Source organism: Trichosurus vulpecula, chromosome 1 (assembly GCF_011100635.1).
Source record: "Trichosurus vulpecula isolate mTriVul1 chromosome 1, mTriVul1.pri, whole genome shotgun sequence".
Taxonomy (NCBI): Eukaryota; Metazoa; Chordata; class Mammalia; order Diprotodontia; family Phalangeridae; genus Trichosurus; species Trichosurus vulpecula.
The window spans coordinates 31,021,670-31,041,967 of record NC_050573.1 but is presented as its reverse complement, the minus strand read 5'-3'; the positions used below and the strand labels follow the sequence as shown (position 1 = coordinate 31,041,967).

Sequence of the window (20,298 nt, the reverse complement as noted above, 5' to 3'; positions counted from 1 at the left end):
TGTACAGAAAGCTCTTTGAAGACATATAAAAGTGGGAAGAAAACCAGAAGCTCTTCTTGGAGTTTGAGCTGGAAGAGGAGTTGAAAGCACAAGTTGAATTGTTGAACATTATTCAAAGGACTTTATGGTGAATGGTCAGAAATTCATCATTTGGAGAGAGAAAAAGCAAAGGAGTAGAGGAATCTAAAGAAGAGACAACAGATAGACGTCAAAATGCTTTATGGCAGTGCCCCTAGAATTTCTAGCAAGAAGAAAGCCTTGGGATCCAAAATTATCAAGTTTTCTCAAGCAAAGTTCTCAAGTAAACCTGGAATATTGGGTTCCATGCCAACGGAAGCAAAACAGCTTCCAACAGACAAGCCTGTTCTGAACAATAGATATTCTCAGCCAGCCCTACTCAAGAGAAACTTTTAGATTTGGTTATTCCATCACCATTATTTCACACTGCATTATAACAAGATACCTAAGTATAAAAAAATTTATTTGAAATGTATTTTCAACAGCGGATGTTTTATAGAAAAATTAATGAAGTAATTTTTTTGTAAATGGCCCCTTCTAACTCTAGATCTATGACCCTATGACATGTCACATATGCTGTCAGGTGTAGTTGTTGTGCTGGCTTTGATGTTAAACAAAACATGTAAGGTATTTTGTATTTGGCATCAGAAGACCTGGGTTCAAATTCTAACTCTTCTACTTACTATTGGGGTAATAGGTTAAGCCCTTTGACCTCTAGGGCTGAGTTTCTACACGTGAAAAAAAAAGAAGGCATTAGACTAGGTGACTCTTTTTAGAAAGGAAGGAGAGATGGACAAAAAAAAAATAACTGCTAAAGCCAAAGGGCATCAGGAAATATTTGTTCAAAGTGGGGCTTGTCTTTACTATTGGCACCATTTTTAAAGGATATGGTGATTGTGTCAGTAATAAGTTCTCCGCCTGACTTTGAAAGCCCTCCATAATCTGGACGCACCCACATCTTAGCCAACCTTTTATTTCCTCTTACTCACAGCTCACACATCTCATTCTAGTCAGGTAAGATCCCTCTTGGTCCCAAGAACAGACCTCACTGTTTCTACATATTCAATCATATTCTTCCCATTTGGGGGGGGGGATTCTCTTGACTCTGTCCACATCTTCCCATGTTTCAGGCAATTCCAAGCCCTACCTTCTACATGAAGCCAACTCTTGTTTCATCACCCCCATCTTTTTCTAAGGAAGGGACCTCACACCATAAAAAAGTCAGAGCTAAGAGGGATCTTAAATCACCAGGACTTAGTATAGGTTTTTTTGTTTTTGTTTTAGTGTGCATGTATATTTTAAGCAGTCGAGCTGGGGAGACAGTTTCAGGCCTTTGACGGGGGAAAATGGTTTCAATGACTTTCCTTGCATGTCCTTTGGCGCCATCTCACCCTGCCACCCCCATGGCCAACCCTCCAAGCCCAAAGATCAATTATAATCCCTATCCGGGCTCTAATAAGTGAACAGAGACATTTAGCTGAACAAAGCTAGTCAAGACTATTCAAAGCAGGAAGGACCCAAATGACATATTCTAGGTTTTGGCTTTAATGAGAATATCAGCACCACCTCCCCCCACCATTTAAAGCAGGGAGGTGCCTCTTCTCCCGACTGCCCGCTGAGATGATTATCCAGTCTGTAGATTCCAGTCTGAACAGAAATACAAACCATAGGCATCCACCTCTTTAATGAAAGCTGACATTGGCTCCAGGCCTCCAGAAGTGAATTAGGGAAGGAAGACTGTCTCACTGAAATTTCCCCTCCAGGACCCCTCTGCTCCTGAGAGATTAAAAATCTCTTTATCTACTAAGGGGAGTTGCTAAGGACATCTATACCAAGACAGAAAGGACCTCAGGCTTTATCAAATTTTAATCTGTCTTCTTCCTTGCATTTGTTTAGAAAGAATAGAAGCAGTTGAAAAAAAAGACTTTTGCTACTTCCCTAGGAAGGAAGATTGACTGTGAAGAGAGTTTAGGATTTTTTCATCAAGGTCATGTTCCTAGGACTGTACAAAAGAAACAGAAGCATTCTTTCATAAAACCAGAACTGGAAAAACCTCAAAGATGATTATAATTATAATTCCAAATCCTCTCGTTTTACAGTTAATCGTAAAAAGGGTAAATAAACTTGCCCAAGATCATGGGAGTAATCAAAGGTGGGATTTGAACCCAGATTCTTTTTTTTACTAGTATATTACCCTATTTCTTGATTAAAGTTATGCACTTAGAAGTCCAAAGTAGACTTAGACTCTGGAGCCAGAGTCTCCTAGATTCTAACACATGACTAACTCTAACTGAAATGACTGAACTATTTTGTGACCACAGGGAAGTCACAACCTCTGTGGCCATTTTTTTTTATTCAGAAAGTGCATGTAGTATTTGCTTTAACCAATCTTAGTGTTGTAAGAAACATGTTATTGGAACCCTTATGGTGCTATGTAGTGGAGAATCATTCCTCTCAAAAAGTATCTCATCATCCTCCATTTCTGTCTTGCAACCTTTGGTCCAGCCCATGAAAATATTCTTCTGAATTGCTTCTGTACACCCCTAAGTTACTTTCCAGCTTGAGAACCTGATTCTGTGATGTATCTGGGATATTTGCTTATCCCATCATCCTGCAGCACCGAAGAGGCTGACTTGAACAACTCTTCCCTCTACCCTTAGGTTCTTTCCCAAGAATTATCGTAACTCTTTCCACTATGAGAAATAAAAGTGAACCTTGTCCTTGAGGCGTTGTAATTGCTTTCTATTAGACTGAAGCTGGTGTAACATCAAGAAAGCTAAAGACTGACATGTGGATGGGTAGGGATCCCCTGTCCACCTCAGGCAGAGCTGTAACTAGGATGAGGCGACCAGAACTTTGTATTTGGGCACTACAATTTAAAATGGCTTTCATTTCACTGGGATAGGGTAGTCCTAATGAGGAAACTTCTACCAATGCTGATCAACTGAATATTTACTATGCAACTACTCCTCCTGGATAGTAACTTTGGCCACTGAGAGGCTCAAAGATTTTTCATGGTTATATCATTAATAGTTATCAAAGATGGTGCTTTAACCTCTGGTTACCTGATTCTGAGGCTCTCTAACCACTATACCACCAAGCCTTTAAAAATTGTAGATAATTTTCAAGATCGCACCATTTAGAGGTATTTCATTTCCTCTCTGTCAAAGGAGGATGATAAGAAGGGTGTAGCTTGCAGCACAATAGGATGCAAGGGAAGTAAGGAACAATGTCAGAAATGGATGATTAAGAAAAGATGAACTGGCCATTTGGTAAGGGTACAGCTAGAGAATGCCCTGCATGTTCCACTGGCATCATCACAGTATGAGGATAAAGCAGAGAAGTTTTCCCATCCCCCCAAAACTATGACCTTTAAAAAATAATGATAAACATTTAATATTCTTTTTTTTAAATTTCGAGTTCCATATCTTCTCCTTCCCTCCAGTCCTTCCATCACCCAGGAGAAAACAAGCAATGATATCAATTATACATGTGAAATCATGAAAACATTTCTATAATTATCCATTTTGCCAAAAAAAGGCAAGAAAAATAAAGTAGAAAAAATTATACTTCAATCTTCACTCAGAGGTTATCAGTTCTTTCTGGAAGTGGATAGCATTTTTCATTGCAAGTTCTTCAGAACTGTCTTTATCACTGCATTGATCAAAATAGTGAAGTCATTCACAGTTTATCATAATACAATATCTCTGTTGCTGTGGCAATAGTCTCTTGGTTCTGCTTATTTCACTTTGCATCAAATCATGTAAATCTTCCTAGGTATTTCTGAAATCATCTTGCTCATAATTTCTTATAGCAAATAGTATTCCATCACAATCATATGTCACAGGTTCAGCCATTCCCCAATTGATAGGCATCTTTTCATTTTTCAATTTGTTACTAAAGATCTGTTATAAATATTTTGCTGCACACAGGATCTTTTCCATTTTTCTTTGATTTCTTTGGAATGTAGGTCTAATGGTAGGTCCGAGGATATGTAAAAAAAAAAAAACTGACCTTCTAAGAAAAGATGGCCAAGAGTCACAGAAGGGGTTGTGATTTGCCTTGTTAAAGGAGAGATCACAAAACCACTTGAGTATTTGCCTCCAATAACATGGAAATTATTTAATAATTGAGCTATGAAACTACCACATGACATGCTTTATAGGGTCTCTCTCCCCCAAAGGTGGCTACAGTTGGAGATCAGCAAATCCACAATCATTTATGAACCTCTTACCAGGTATTGGGAATACAAATATAGGCAAAAAGAAAGAATCCCTACCCTCAAGGTGTTTACATTTTAATGGGAGAAGACAAAAATCTTAACAGGAGCTCAAAAAGGCTGAAGAAATGAAAGTACCTGACTTGGAAAAATTTTAGAGAAAATCCAAGAGAAGTCTAAGTAGTATTGATCCTAGATGTGTCCTCAAGCCATAGGGCTACTCTCCCAAGAACTAAAATTGCTGGTCTTCCCGGCAAAGTTGGTACAACCCATGTTCTTCAATCCCCTTAGGGGATTCCAGAGGTCTAAAGAAATCTCCAGCTGTCCATGCTTTGTTTCTTTATGTAGAGAGATTAATTCCCCATACCTGGAATTATGCTTTGCACCTACCAAAGAATTAAAGTTGTCAGGGACCTTTGGTCATCTTCATGGCTGAATGAACTGCTCTGTGTTGGATCTGAGTTCATTATCAGCTGTCTACTGTACACAGCTGTTGTGGAAAAATGGTTTCTGCAGATGTGGTCAGTCAGGGACTGTTTGTAGTCAGTGTTTTAGTATCCTTGCAATACTGATGGACCCTGAGGACACTGGCTTTGCAAAAAAAACACCTTTGTCAAAGACCATCTAATAGGACCCAGATGCATTAACACACACCTTGACACCCATGCTTCTGGGCGGAAGTGGTGAGTATGGCTAAACATTTGTTTTCCAATTATATATATATATTAATTCTATATGAATATATTGGTATATGTGCACATATACAATCTTATAGATCTTATATTATCTCATATACATATACACATGTTATATACATTATGTTTATTGTGTATGACATATCACACTTTATACATAGCATATTTATAGCACACCACACATACACATATATAATCTCATTGGCTCCTTTGCTAGGTTTGAAAGGACTCTGTCTCAGTCTAGGATCTGTCCCCTAAATGTGAACATATCTGGAGGTCAACAAGTCCACAATCATTTACTAGGTGTTGGGAACACAAACACAGTCAGAAAGAAAGAATCCCTGTCCTCAAGTAGTCTACATTTTACTGAAGAAAGACAACACTCAAAATGAAGCTCCCAAGTCCTCAGCTTTAACAGGATATAGTGGAGAATACAGTGAGATTTCACAGCATTTAGAGCAGGAGAGGTAGGGTGTGTGTGCGCAAGCACGCGCGCGCGTGTGTGTGTGTGTGTGTGTGTGTCTGGACCCTATAGACCGCTGCTAAGAATGTTTTCAAATGCATGAAATAAAATATATAGAATTGCAAGGGAAACTAATGATATTGAAGTGAAATTAAAAAAAATTAGAAAAACTAATTGAATGGACCTCTAGTTAAGAAATCCTTATTTAAAGTTAGAGGGCAGTTAGATAGTTTTGAATTCATTTCCACAATTTATTGTTTACGATCATACAGAATCTCCACTTCACTTGTTCACTCTGGTCCTTGGTTTCCTATTCTGTAAAAGGAGGTCGAGCCAGAAGATTCCTTGAGTTCCTTCCAGCTCTAAGTTTTCTGCACAAAGTCCTTTTCCCCCAAGCACAGACCTGGCCACATCACTCTTCATTCCACTCTAACGGCCCATTCTGTCTCAAGGATTGACTCTAAGCTCTGGTTTCAGGGGCTCTTTATGGCCTGGCTTCAAACGACCCCTCCAGTCTCTCCCTTAGGCATCACATTCTATGCTCCAGCCAGACTGGCCTTCTTGCCATGCCACACGGGACACTACCTCCCACCTTTGTGCCTTTATACCACTTGTCCCCAATGCCCAAAATAGTATCCTTACCCTCCCCCTTGTAGAATTCCTCATTTATTGAGGTTGTCATAACAGAATGCACTTGTAGAGTGCAGGAAGGTTTGGGATGCACTTGGTATGTTCTCTTCACTGCAACTCTGGCAGGTAGGTGCTATTCTCACCTCCATTTTACAAATGAGAAAGCCAAGGTAGACAAAGGGTAAATGACTTGCCAGGGCCACAATAGCTAGCAAGTACCTCAAGGAAGATCTTGAACCTGTCTTCCTGCCTCCCAGCCTAATATTATTCTCTCCCACTGTGCCACCCAATTTAAGATTCAAGTCATTGAAGACTAGGTTCTAGCTCCATTTTATCCCCCAAAGCTTTCCTGATTGCACACTCTCCCCTAATCTGCTGGTACCCTGCCTCCTGAAACCATTTTGTATTTATTCTGTACACACACACACACACACACACACACACACACACACACAGATATGTATAGAAATCTTTCACTTTGGTCTTTTGTACTTCCACTACTTGGCACACAGCAGGTGCCTAATAAATGTTTATTGATCTTGACTCCCCCTCCCTGTGTAGTTCACAAGATAGGCTGAGAGCAGGAGTTACCTATGATTCTGAAAACCACTATTTGGGGCTTCTTCAGGCAGGTGGACTTGCCTGCCCCTGTTCGTACCTCTTCATCTCCAGGGGGCCCTGGACACATGCTATCTGAAGTATTTCAGTTTGGGGATCTACATTTTAGAAAGGATATTCACAAGCTGGAATAGATCAATAATAATGATGATGATGATAATAGCCATCTAGCATTTATATAGCTCTTTAAGGTTTACAAAGCACTTCATAAATATTTCATTTGATCCTCATAATAACCCTAGGAGGTAAATTCTCTTATCCCCATTTTATAGATGAAGAAACTGAGACATACAGAGGTTAAGTGACTTGCCCGAGATCAGAGCTAGTGTCTGAGGTTATATTTGAACTTGGGGTCCTGGACTCTAGCTCCCTGCCTAGCATACCCACTATAACTATATTAGAGGAATAATGAATGTGAAAGCATTGGTAAAGATTTAGAAGGGGATGAGTGGAAAAAAAACTTCAATTTAGTGTTGAAATTAATGTTAACCCCTTTTTTCAAAATACAGGAGGAGGCTAGGTCTGGAGAGAAGGGAGTCACCAGACACAAGACTGTGGGGATGAAAAAACCAGCAGCTCTTAACCACTTTTGCATCTCTGAGAATGGGCATGCCACAGCCAAAGAAGAATCCCCCAAAAGTCATTGAAATCATCAGCTCCCCATTTATAATGTGCCATCTTTTCATTCTAAGTACAGTGAAGAGCAGCCTGACCCCTGCTTCCATCCAAGCTATAGTTTTCATTATGTTGACTGGTGCAAAGGTGTGGATGAAAAAAGGGAATAATGGATACAGTTCAGTTTGGGAAAGATGCACGTATTTATCTTAAGAAGCCACCTCAAGATTTTCTTCCAAAAAATCTATGATTATAGCTTCAGGCTTGATTTCTAGAAAAGAAATAAGAAAATTCTACATTTAGAAAAATTTGTTAGGCCTGACCACTTTAGGAACATCCATTTATTGCCCAGTGTAGGTCATAGTAATTACCATGATGACTGGGAAAAAGTATATGCTACAAGCCAGCAGATTTATCAAGTGTTTGGATCATCATGAACTGAAAACTACACACAAAAAGAAACTGGACTCAGAGGAGCTTAGAAGAGAAATCAGACTCAAGACAGCTGTCAATATGGCGGTGATAGAATCTAAGGCCTCCATAGTCAGCGAGCCAACTAGAACCATCCTCAGCAGTTGCCGACTAGGGATGCCTTAGATTCTGTTATAGACACATAGTTTAAGACTGACCCCAAGCTCATGAATCACTGTCTAATCCAGAAGATGGAAATGTCAGCAAAAGCTGAAAATAAACTGCATACAGATCTTCAAGAAGCAGAAAGCTTGGCAAATAACAAAGGCAGCAATGGAAAAACAATATAAGTGGGCCCCATAGGCTATATGGCTTAATCGGGTATTTTCTTACATTTTCATTCATATCCACAGTTTGCTAAGTCATCACCTAGACAGACTCTGAAAGCAATCGAAGCAATACTCAAAGATCGACACCAAAGGTCTGTGTCATCAGGATGCATTTGGGGCCATACAATAAAGCTCACTTAACACGAAAGATGGAATGAAGATGAGAACCACAGGGTCTTTGACATTTTCAATATATCCGATTTAGCTGCCTTCTTAATATGTCAGCCAAACAAAAATCCTGGGTAAATGTTCTTTCTTTTCATACTTTGGACGTCTGGAGCAAAATATTCACATTAAAATATGAGAGCCTGCCTCATGTTGGCATTTTTGACTCTCTTTAAATGTCAGAAACTAGCTCTGGCTGCTGCATTGGTCTAATATAGTGTGCTTTTTTAATATATTCAAGCACCAGGAATAGATCTTTTCAACATCCTTTCTTTATTCTCAGAAACAATTGAAATAAAATTAAGTTGTATGGAAAAAATATATAGTGCATTTCGGAAAAAATACAGCTAGGATGGCAAAAGCATTAAATAATAAGTCATACGTGTCAACTGAAAGACTGTAATAAGTCACTCCCCAGATAGTTTTCAGATGAAGTTATATGAAAAAAATGCTCTAAATCATTATTGATTAGAGAAATGCAAATTAAAACAACTGAGGTGCCACCTCACACATATGTTAAGGCAATCAATGTGAGAAGCTCTTTTCATTTGAATAGGCTTAAGGTGGGGCCCCAGGTGGGACTAAGGAGGGGGAGCAGCTAATTAGATCTTTGCTGATATGATTAGATCTTTGTTCCTAAGTTTTCCCCAAACCCCTAGTTACTAGGTGCTAAGCTGATGTGGGCGTGAAGCTCCCAGGGTCCCAAGGGGAGGCGGTAAGAATAGGAGCTTAAGTTCTGGTTGTTCAGACGATGTTTGATGATGTCTGAAACTGTATAAGAGGAGAGAACACAGCTTGGAGATTGAGACTTGTTGGAGCCAGCGACAGTTACAGCAACAGCCATAGCAGAAACTGAAGCCAAAGGAGCTGAAGAAGCAGGCACTGCTGGTAGCAGGACTGACCTGAGGGTGGACTGGGGAGTGCTGAGCAAGGGCTTGAGACCAGTGGATAATCTTCTTACTGGAGGCGGGAAGTGAGAATATGATTTGGTTTAATGTCATCATGTTTTTCTGTAACCTCCTGGTTACTCTTGTGAGGCAGACTTATTGGGCCTAGAAGCTTTTGGACAGGATATGGAATTGGGGACACTAGTTTGTGGGTCTGCTACTTTGGAGCTTGAATAAATGCTTTAATTCTTTTGCCTTCTACTTAGAGAATTCCTTATATCCTGCGGTTCTGAACCATTCAGGCATATACATGATTCTTTAAAATCATGAATTCTGCCTTCATAATATCATATCACATTGGTTAATAAGACTGAAAAGGAAAGTGATAAATGTTAGAGAAGATGTGGGGAAAATTGAACACTAATGCATTGTTGGTGGAGTTCTGAACTGATCTAACCATTCTGGAGAGTATTTTGGCATTATTTCCAAGGGGCTATAAAACTGTGCATACCCTTTGATCCAGCAACGACACTACTAGGTATGTATCCCTAAAAGATCATAAAAAGGGGGAAAAGACCCACATATACAGAAATATTTATAGCAGCTCTTTTTGTGGTGGCCAAGAATTGGAAATTGAGGGGATGCCCATCCATTGGGAAGTGGTTGAACAAATTGTGGTATATGGATGTAATGAAATACCATGTGCTATAAGGAATGATGAGCAAGTAGATTTCAGAAAAACCTGGAAAGACTTACATGAACAGATGCTGAGCGAAGTGAGCAGAACAAAGAGAACATTGTACACACCAGTAACATTCTATGATGATCAACTATGATAGATTTAGTTATTCTCAGCAATACAATGATCCAACACAATGCCAAAGACTCACGATAGAAAAATGTTATTCACATCCAGAAAAAAGAACTGTACAGTCTTAATGCAGATCTAAGCAGACTATTTTCACTTTTTCCCCTTTCTTGTGGGTTTTCCCTTTTGTTCTGGTTCTTCTTTCACAATACAACTAATGTGGAACTATGTTTAATATGATTCTACATTCTACCTTTATCAGATTGCTTATCAGCAGGGGGAGGTAGGGAGGGAGAAAAATTTGGAACTCAAAATCTTATAAAAGTGAGTGTTGAAAACTATTTTTACATATAATTGGAAAAAATAAAATACTATTAAGCAGAAGGGAAAAGAAACACTAAAGAAAAAGAGAAAGGTTGTAACAGTAGGATGTGGATAAGGCCTGTTCTGTTTGGTTGCAGAGCACAGAAGCAAAATGAGCAGAAGTTCTTCAGAAATAGGTTTAAGCTCAAAGGAAAAAGCAAAAACAAAACAAAAACCTTTCTAACAAACAGCTGTGAAAAAGTGGAATGTCTCAAGAGGTAGTGAGTTCTCTGTCACCAAAGGTGTTCAAGTGAAAGGTGTTAGGAATAAAGAGTACTTAATAAATCCTAGTTGACTGACTGACAATATGGCAGATACTGTGCATGTAAAGAAGGGAAGGGAAGAAAGTCCCTGCTCTTGAGGGGCACATAGTCTAGTTGGGGAGACCACATACAATTAAAAATAAGCAAGACATCGATAGCATAAGTTGGAACTAAACAGAAGTTATCAAGGAGGACTAGGAAAGACACCTTGCAAAAAAGGGGGATGGGTTATTTGAGATTTGAAAGTTCCCAGAAGGCAGAGATGAGGAGGGACGAAAGTTCCAGGGAAAGTAAGGAGGGAGGAGTAAGGTGTAAGAAGACTGGAAAAACAGGAAGGGCTTTGGAAGCCCAACCAGAAGATTTTAGGTTTGATCTTGGAGGTAAGAAGGAGCCATTGGAGTTTGGGGGATGGGGAAGAGGAGAGATATGGCCAGGACTGTGTTTGCTTTGAAATTCTCAGCATTATCCTAATTCTTCACCAATTACTTCCTTCCCTTCTAGCATCCAACAGCTAGAGTGAGGGGTTGGTCATTTGCCACGCCCCCCCCATTCTGGTCCAATAAGAACTAAGGAGCCTCCATAAGTCATTTTGACTGGATTGAAGAATTGGGTAAGAGCAGGCAAAATGCCCTTGATTAAAAACACAAACCTATCCCTTACCAAAAACAAACAAAAAAAAACCAGTATGGAGGAGGGAAGAGAAAATGGTTCACATCTTCTGACTTTTAAATATGGCAGAATTTGAAGTTCAGAAGGGATTTGATCACATGTTCTTTGACTCCAAATATGGTGTCATGTTCCTAGGATGGAATGCTGAGATATTCCTTCAAAGAATCCTATACTGCTTGGCTGCTTTTTACACCCATGTAGCTTTGGGTGATTCATTTACCTCCATAGGCTTCTATTTCCTCATCTGTAAAATGGGAGTGGGGCTGTACTAGATTATATCTAAGGTTTTCTAGATTTAGATATATAATCCTACATAGCCTGAAGTAGTCATCAGACCTTAAACATAGGCCTTAGGAACCTTATGGGGTGTCCCAGCTCTTTATTTTTGTGGAACTTGACATTCTTCAACATGTGACTTGACAGACATAAGGGGATCTCTGGGAAATCCATTTTCATCCTTGTCACTTTGCCTTGTCCTTTCAGGGCTGTCCTCGTCTTCAGGGTTATTGTTAACCTGCTCTAGAGTTAAAGGATCAGTGCTCAGCTTCCACATTTGGTGCTTGCTACTGTGACCAGAATGGCCTTTGTTTTCTTTGGGTGGCTCAGTTTATCTCATTGGGCCTTGCTGGGTGCTAGGCCTGCGGCTTCTCTTCTGGGGCAGGAAGCCCAGAGACCATGCCTGGGAGCAGAGAACTTGATGTGTGATGAGTCATGGGGCTGGCTGAGGGGAGGTGTGGACTCCAGAGCCACACCCTATTGGGTGTTAACCTAGGGGAAGAGGCCAACTCAAGAACCATTCGGCCCTGGTCATTCAGGCGGCAATTGATGATGTCAAAAACTCTATAAGAGGGGAGAATACGGCTTGAAGATCCCTTTTTTCCTTTCCGTTGGAGCCAGAGACACCTACAGCCGAAGCTGACACAGGAGCTGCCAGTAGCAGAGCTGACCCATGTGTGGAGCGAGGAGTGCTGAGCAAGGACTTGAGGCCAGTGGGTAATCTTCTTACCATAGAGGGGAAGCATGTACACAATTTTGCTTTATACCATCATGCTTCTCTGTGGCCTCCTGGTTGCTCTTGTGAGGCGGACTTATTGGGCCTGGAAGTTTTTGATCAAAATATCAAAATGGGGACGCTGGTTTGTGGGTCTGTTACTGTGGAGTTTAAATACATGCTTTAGTTCTTCTGCCTTCTACCTAGAGAATTCCTTATATCCTGTGGTTCTGAACCTTTCAGGCATATATATGATTCTCTTTGAAATCATAAATTCTGCCTTCATAATACAGCTACCTATGTGACCTTGGCCAAGTCATAACCTTCTCTGGGCCTCAGTTTCTTCATTTGTAAAATGAGAGGGTTGGACTATCTGACCTCTGAAGTCTCTTTCAGCTCTAAATCTATGGTCCACCAACTCACTCTACCTCTCTAGGCCTCAGTTTCCACATCCATAAAAGGGGATGATTGGACTAAGACTGACCCCAAGCTCATGACTAGGATCCTGTGAAATTGAAGAATATGTAGATACATTGCAGAGAAAAATGGACTGAACACTTAGGAAATCTCAGAGGTGGAATCTGGACTTGGGACTTCATAACTATGTGCATTCCTAGGCATGGTGCCTCCTTTCCTTCATCTGTGAAGTATAGTGCCAACTTCACAGGGCATTTAGTCCTGTGAGTCTATTTAATTCAATTTCATAATTTTTATGCAAATGAGTAGGTGTAGCAGCAGCAGAACAAATAGAGGACAGCTGATCTCAGGAGTCAGGAAGCACTTTGAGGATTGCTTCCGATGATCCTGGCTGTGGAACACTGGGCAGTCAATCAACTTCTCAGGGCATCTTGAAAAATGATAGAAATTGTCAGGTGGCTATGATTTACATTGGTAGAATATTTTGATCAGAGTTTTCTATACCAATGAAACCACGTCTAGTTTTAAAAAAATCTAATCACTAGAAATATAATTTAAGATGGAAATTTTACTTATTTAGTAAGGATGTACACCCCCAGCAAGTGCTCATCTTGGCCATTGCTGAAAGATTCTAGGGTAGACAGAGCACAGGCTGTGAGACAGTGTGCTGAAGTTTTATAAACTGAATGACCAATTTGCTTTGGGGGAGGGGAGGAAGGAGTGAATTCTCAATCAGGCATAGGACTCACTGGCTGGAGGTCCCTTCCAGCTCTGAGACTGATTCTGAGTGACAAACCTACATGATCTGAATTCTTACTATGAGTCGCTAGAGGCAAGGATTCCCTTCTGGAGGTTAGAGATAGATGGACCCCATTGACCTCGCATCCTTTTTTGAAGAGAGGAGCAGTAGCTAAGACTCAGTATGGTGGAGCGGGGTGGGTGGAGAACAATGGCAGGCTTCCAGAGTCATTTAGCTTCTGGGTTAGCTCTAGGGAGTCAGTAGCCCTGGAAGACAGAAGTTTGAAGGCTAAGTTGTTTCCAAGTACTTCACATTGCAATCCTGAGTCTGAGACCCAAGATTTAGAGTTGGAAACATCTCAGAACATTTAGGCCAACCCCTTCCTTCTACACAGGGGAAACACTGGGCAAACAGGGATCTAGGGAGTCTAGAGAATTTAAGTGGCTTATTCCCTGGGTGACCAAAAACTCAAAAGGATACTCAACTGTCCTATTATAGGCAGAACTGTGTAATATAGAGGTGTCAAACACACAGCCTAATTTAGGTACACAACATTCTCAAGTGTGGCTGAAACCAGATTACAATATCATTTGGGCATATTTAATAAAATAAATAAAAACACAATAAAACATAGATAATATGCTCCAAAATCAAGTTAATATGGCCTGCTCAGATCCTTATATATGAATTTGTGGGTTTCTATTTGAGTTTAACATGACTGGTATAGTGAACTGGGTACTAAACTTGGAATCCAGAAGACCTGCGTTTGAATACCACCTTAAACACTTATTAGCTATGTGGTTCTAGGAGCAAAGCTTCTAAACTTTGCATCATGGACCTCTCGAGAAGGCTGGTGAAACCTATAGAGCCCTTTTCAAAATAAGATTTTTAAATGTGTAAAATACATAGAATTACAAAGGAATTTAATGATTTTGAAATGCAGGTATCGAAGCATTTTAATTGACAAATGTCAAAGTAATATCTTTGTCTTTGGAGGCAGAATCAAAATGGTGAAGTGAAAATTAGTATTTTTTGCTTGGCTCACCCAATAATATCTCTCCAACAACCTAAAAACCATACCATACCAAATTCTGATTGGAAAATCAGAGGGAAAAAAGATGAGTCATTTTCCAGCCAAGGGAAGCTTAGAAAGATAGACAGGTCTACAGACACTGGGATTGGGCCTGGCTGAGAGTGCTGCCCAGCCTAGTAGAGGTAGGGATATCAGTGAGGAGAATTCTAGTGTCCAGGAACAGTAAGAGGGCTTTGACCAATTGCCAGAGTTGAAGCACTGAGGCAGAATGGGATTCCAGGGAACCCACTGAACCGGCAATGGGAATGAAACTGGGGTCCACCTGACCACTCTGCTTCCCATTGTCCAGTTGTACCATGAAGTATACTGGTCAAGTGAGAGGGGCCCTAGCTCTGAATGGACCAAAGTTTCAAGAACTTGGCTGAGTGTCTCTGAGCCAAAGAGAAGAGGAGGGATTTAGTTCTAACCTTCAGACCCACACAAGCCTTCAATGAAATAGGCCAGGGTAGGAAATTAACATCAAAAAAATAAATTGAAAAAGGGATGTCAAGAATTCAGTTGCACACTAGTATAGTGATCAAGCATAGACCAACATGGACCCGGGTCTTTTTTCTTATTTTTTATGGAAACTTCATGGACAATCTAAGAATTTTTGCAAAAGGAGGAGCTGGTGCAATGGGTTATCCTCGATTAGGAGGAGGTTAGAGATAGATGGACCCCATTGACCTCAGAAGGAGGCAAAGGTGGTGATGTCTGGATTGTAGCCAAAAAAGGAATGAGCTGAAAAAAATTAAGGATAAACATCCCCAGAAATGCTTTCTGGTAGGAGAAGGAGCAAACAGTCAAATCAGTACATTAAAGGGAGAGAAAGGCCTGGATTATGAAATATCTGTGCCTGTGGGCATTACAGTAACCTGTGAGAGAGGCCAAATTATAGGAGAACTCAACAAAGAGGATAACAGAATTTTAATAGCAGAAGGAAGACTTGGGGGCAATTTGCTTTCAAATTTCTTGCCATCCAAGGGCCAAAAAAAGAATAGTTCACCTTGATCTAAAGCTTATAGCTGACATAGGCCTTGTAGGATTTCCAAATGCTGGAAAGTCTTCTTTACTAAGTAAAGTTCCCCATGCAAAACCCGAGATTGCAGATTATGCATTTACAACATTAAAACCTCAGTTGGGAAAGATTACGTATAAAGATTTCAAACAGATCCATCAGACTGGCAAATATGTGAAACAAAGAAAATAATAAATGTTGACCCAAACACTATTCATTTCTATACATCAGCACAATTGTTTTGCACAATTTTAATAAAGCCAGAGAATCTTCAAAAGTACATCTGATCCAGCTGCTTCTCTTTATTTCTTCCTGACTCTAAGAAGCTAAGAAGGAGTATGGCAGGCAGTACAGCATAGTGTGGAAAACACTGGATTAGGAGTCAGACAACTTGGGGATTAAACATGTCCCTGCCACTTATTACCTCTTTAGGATTCTGCTTTCTCATTAGTAAAATGAGGGGATGTAGACTACATGGCCTCTGGAGATCCCATCCAGCTTTAAATCTGTTGTCCTTTGTGACTGTCCCCTGGGTGTGTGTGCACTTGGAAGAGTCACGGTTATCATACTGGACACTTGAAAAATATTATAAGCAAAGTGATTCCTGGTCCTTCTTTTGTAATATGGGCAGTGTGTCAAAAGTAGGGCCCATTAAGTAATAATAAATCAAGTAATAATTTAGCTCAATAAATAGTGTTACTGCTACGGAAAAAAAGAATCAGTTGCTCTGAACCTGCAAAACCTCCCAATAGGCTGATAGTAACTGAATCTAGCAATGTACTATTAAAACTCAACCACACACAAGCCATTCACAAACCTAGCTCAGGAACTTGCAGAGCTCAGATTAGGAGGATAGTGAATAAAATGTTCCCCAGATCACACCACCTTAGATGCACCCAAAACTTGCAAGCTTTTAGACTGAGCTGTGAAGACAGAAGAAAATCATAAAAAGACAAAAGTTCAAATTGGAACTATGCCCAAAGGGCAAGCAAACCGTGTATACCCTTTGAACTGGTAATATGACTATTAGGTCTGTGTCCCAAAGAGATCATAAAAAAGGGAAAAGCAACTACATGAATAAAAATATTTATAGTGGCTCTTTTTTGTGGTGGCAAAAAATTGGAAATTGAGGAAATGCCCATCAATTGCTGTATGGCTGAACAAGTTGTGGTATATGTATGTAATGGAATACTATTGTGCTATAAGAAATGATGACCAGGTGGACTTCAGAAAAACCTGGATGATGCAAAGTGAAGTGAGCAGAACCAGGAGAACATTGTACATAGTAACAGTAACATTATGTGATGACCAACTTTGATAGACTTAGCTCTTCTCAGCAATGCAAGGATCTTAGACAATTCCAAAGACTCATGAAGGAAAATGCTATCCACATCCAGAGAAAGAACTAAGGAGTCTGCATGTACGTTGAAGCATACTATTTTCATTTTTTTTTTGGTTTTTTGGTGTTTTTTTCCTTTTTGTTCTATTTCTTCTTCCATATGACTAATGTGGAAATGTGTTTACATGATTACACACTTATAACTGATATCAAGTTGCTTGCTGTCTTGGAAAGGGGGAAGGGGAGGGAGCAAGAGAAAATTTGGAACTTAAAATCTTATCAAAAAATGAATGTTGAAAACTATCTTTAGATGTAATTATAAAAAATAAAATACTACTGACACAAAAGACAAAAGCTCAGGCCAGACATCCTCCACATCAAAAGAGAGCAGAACCCAACACTGAAGTCCAAAGTCAAGAAGTAGGTTGGAAGAATGGGAATACAAAACAACAACAAAAAAGAACCTGACCATAAAGAGTTACTCTGGTCATAAGGGAGCTCAAAAGACAAACACAGAAGACAACGACTTGAGAACATCCACCAGTGAAACCTCAAAGAAAAACAGAGATTGGACACAAGCTCGACAAGAATTGGTAGAAGATATTGTAGACAATATGAAATATTTGGGAGTCTACATACTAAGACAAACCCAGGAACTATATAAACACAATTACAAAATACTTTTCATGCAAAGTTAGATCTAAACAATTGGAAAAATATTAATGGTTCATGGGTAGGCTGAGCCAATATGATAAAGATGACAATTCCACCTAATTTACTTATTCAATGTCATACCAATCAAACTACCAAAAGTTATTTTATAGAGCTAAAAAATGAAATTCACCTGGAAGAACAAAAGATCAAGAATGTCAAGAGAATTGATGGGGAAAAATGTGAAGGAAGGTAGCCTAGAAGTACCAGATTTCAAACTATATTATATCATCGTATTCATCAAAACAATCTGGGGAAGCTAGGTGGTACAGCGAATAGAGTGCTGGGCCTGAAGTCAGGAAGACTTATCTTCTCAAGTTCAAATCCAGCTCAGATACATACTAGCTGTGTGACTCTGGATAAGTCACTTGACACTGTTTGTCTCAGTTTCCTCATATATAAAGATGGAGGAGGAAATGGCAAACCACCCCAGTAGCTTTTAGCTTTGCATAGAAAAGTCCAAATGAGGTCACAAAGAGTTGGACATGACTGAAAATGACAACAAAAATAAGAAACCCGGGAAGACTTGTATGAACTCATGCAAAGTGAAGTGAGCAAAACCAGGAGAACAAGCTATGCAGCAACAGTGATATTGTAAAAATCAATATTGGAATTGTAGTAGGTCAATATTCTTAAGTCTTTCAAAGGACTCAGGATGACACATGCCATCTATTTCCAGATAGGGCTGATGGATGGCATATAGATTTTGAAGTTTATTTTTTCCCATTTCTTTTTAAAAACATGGCTAATGTGAAGTTTGTTTTGCATGACTTTATTTGTAACCGGTTTTGTTTTTCTGGACTTGTCATTGAATAGGGGAGATATGGTAGTGGAAGGGAGGAAATTCAGAACTGGAAATAAAAGTCTGTTCTATAAATAACACCAATCCCAAAGACTTTGAGTATGGGACTCTCTGCTCACTTGGTGGAGATGAGGGCATGCCCTCCCTGAGCAGGAGAGTTCTAGACTTTTTTTGAGTTTTCTTCAAGTCTTAGAATTCTGTTCAAGCCTGGAGTCCTTTCTGACACTGCAGGTGCTCTGAATGCTTATGGCTTTCACCTTTGAGATGGAAGATGCACAAAGCCACCATCCCCTCAAGTTTCTGAAGGAAGAGACTCTGGGAAGATGTGGAAGGAGCTGGCCATCTCCATCACGTCCTTATCCCACTTTGGTACACTAGCGACTTTGGGAACTTCTGCTTGGGTGAGATCCGGGATCTCCTTTGGTTAAGCTGAGTTTCTTTGCTTCCAATAAGAGAGCTCCTTCACTCTATTGCCTGGTATATATTCTCCTATGTATACCTTCTAGTTTCTGTTTTGCTGATGATTTGAATAAATTGTTTTTTTTGATTAAGTGCTATAGGTAGTCATTGTGGAACTAGTATTAGGTGGGAAAAGGGTCAAGCCTTAGATATAAAATTTGAGTCCTCTTTCCCCCTAATAATGAAACAGTGATCAGAAGTTAGTTTGAACTTAATTCTCTCCTCTAGATCAATATTTAAGGGAACATACAGATATACTTCTAGCCCCAGTACTCCCTTTCTCTGAGGAAAGCAAAGTGGTGACATCAAGCCCCAACTTCCTGCTTCCCCTTCTGGCAAGCATGAAAGTTTCCCTTGGAAAAGGGTGGAAGAAGAAGTGATGAGATTTCTCTTCTGCCTCCCTTCTAGCTCCACAAAGATACTAAAGGGTAGAAGAAGGAGCAGGCACGACCTTGACTGAGACCGGGTTATTGCAAAAGGAGTGACCACAAAGGCCAGATGTCATGTCATCCTGTTATAGGTATGATGGAACAGCCACCAAAGTATAATGTTGACAACCTGGGAATCAATATGCCAGAGAGCTGGAAAAAGTATATTATCATAGTCCTTTATGATATGTATGAATTGCACAAAATTCTCCACTATTTGTCCTTGCAGGTCACCTACAATGATGAAATCTTGAAGGCATACTATCCATTTAAATGTCATTAATATCATGTTAATATCGTTACTATTATTACCATCCTGAGAAGTATGTCCCATGGAAGAGTAATCAGCCTTATTTGGCTTGGCCAAATAGACAGAAGCAGGAACAATGGATGGAAGTTACTAACAGGACAAATGAAATTTTATGTCAGGAATAACTAATAATTAGAAATGCCCAAGAGGGAAATGGGATAGGAGCAGAGGGAAGGCTTCTGGATGACCACTTATGACATGTTGCAGAGGGCATTTCTTTGTTCAAATACTACCTGAACCAAGTGACCTCCTAGATCCCTTCCCCTCCAGCTCTAAACTTCCCTGTGATGGATCTAACAGCCCTATTCCTTTCATAAGTAGTCCTGCAAAATAGACAAAGCCAGGCTTGAACAGGCTATGGGTAGGGAGAAAGGGGGGAAATTGAACACTTACTTGAAATTAATTTTTTCCTGGGCAGCCCCAGGCTAGGGATATTGCTTCTCCTTGCTCCTGCCTGGCTGTTTCCAGCTGACGTGAATCACCTATTGTCAGTATGCTGAAAAAACAGGTTGGAAATTAATATATTTCCCATGGGTAGCTATCAAACACCCTAGGCTTTTTAAGCTTCTCTCTTCCCCACGTTTTCTTTTAAAGAGTTTTGAATGGCCAAATATGCATTTGTTGGTTTGGTGGATGGGAGTAGGGAAAGTCCTATCAGAGAAGCCACAGAGGAGATAAGCCGATGGCTATCAGCACCACAGGATTTAGAAAAGGAAAACCATCACTGTTTTTGGAACTTCTTTGGGGTAGAAGTGAGAGGACTTTGGATGTTAATGCTAATGCCACCTGGTCTTCCCAC

The 20,298-nt window shown here is 40.0% G+C and overlaps 1 pseudogene; it reads left to right on the top strand.

Annotated features, from left to right (window-relative positions):
- Positions 1–14,936: 14,936 nt before the first annotated feature.
- LOC118852665 lies at positions 14,937–15,642 on the top strand (annotated as a pseudogene).
- The last annotated feature ends 4,656 nt before the right edge of the window (positions 15,643–20,298 follow it).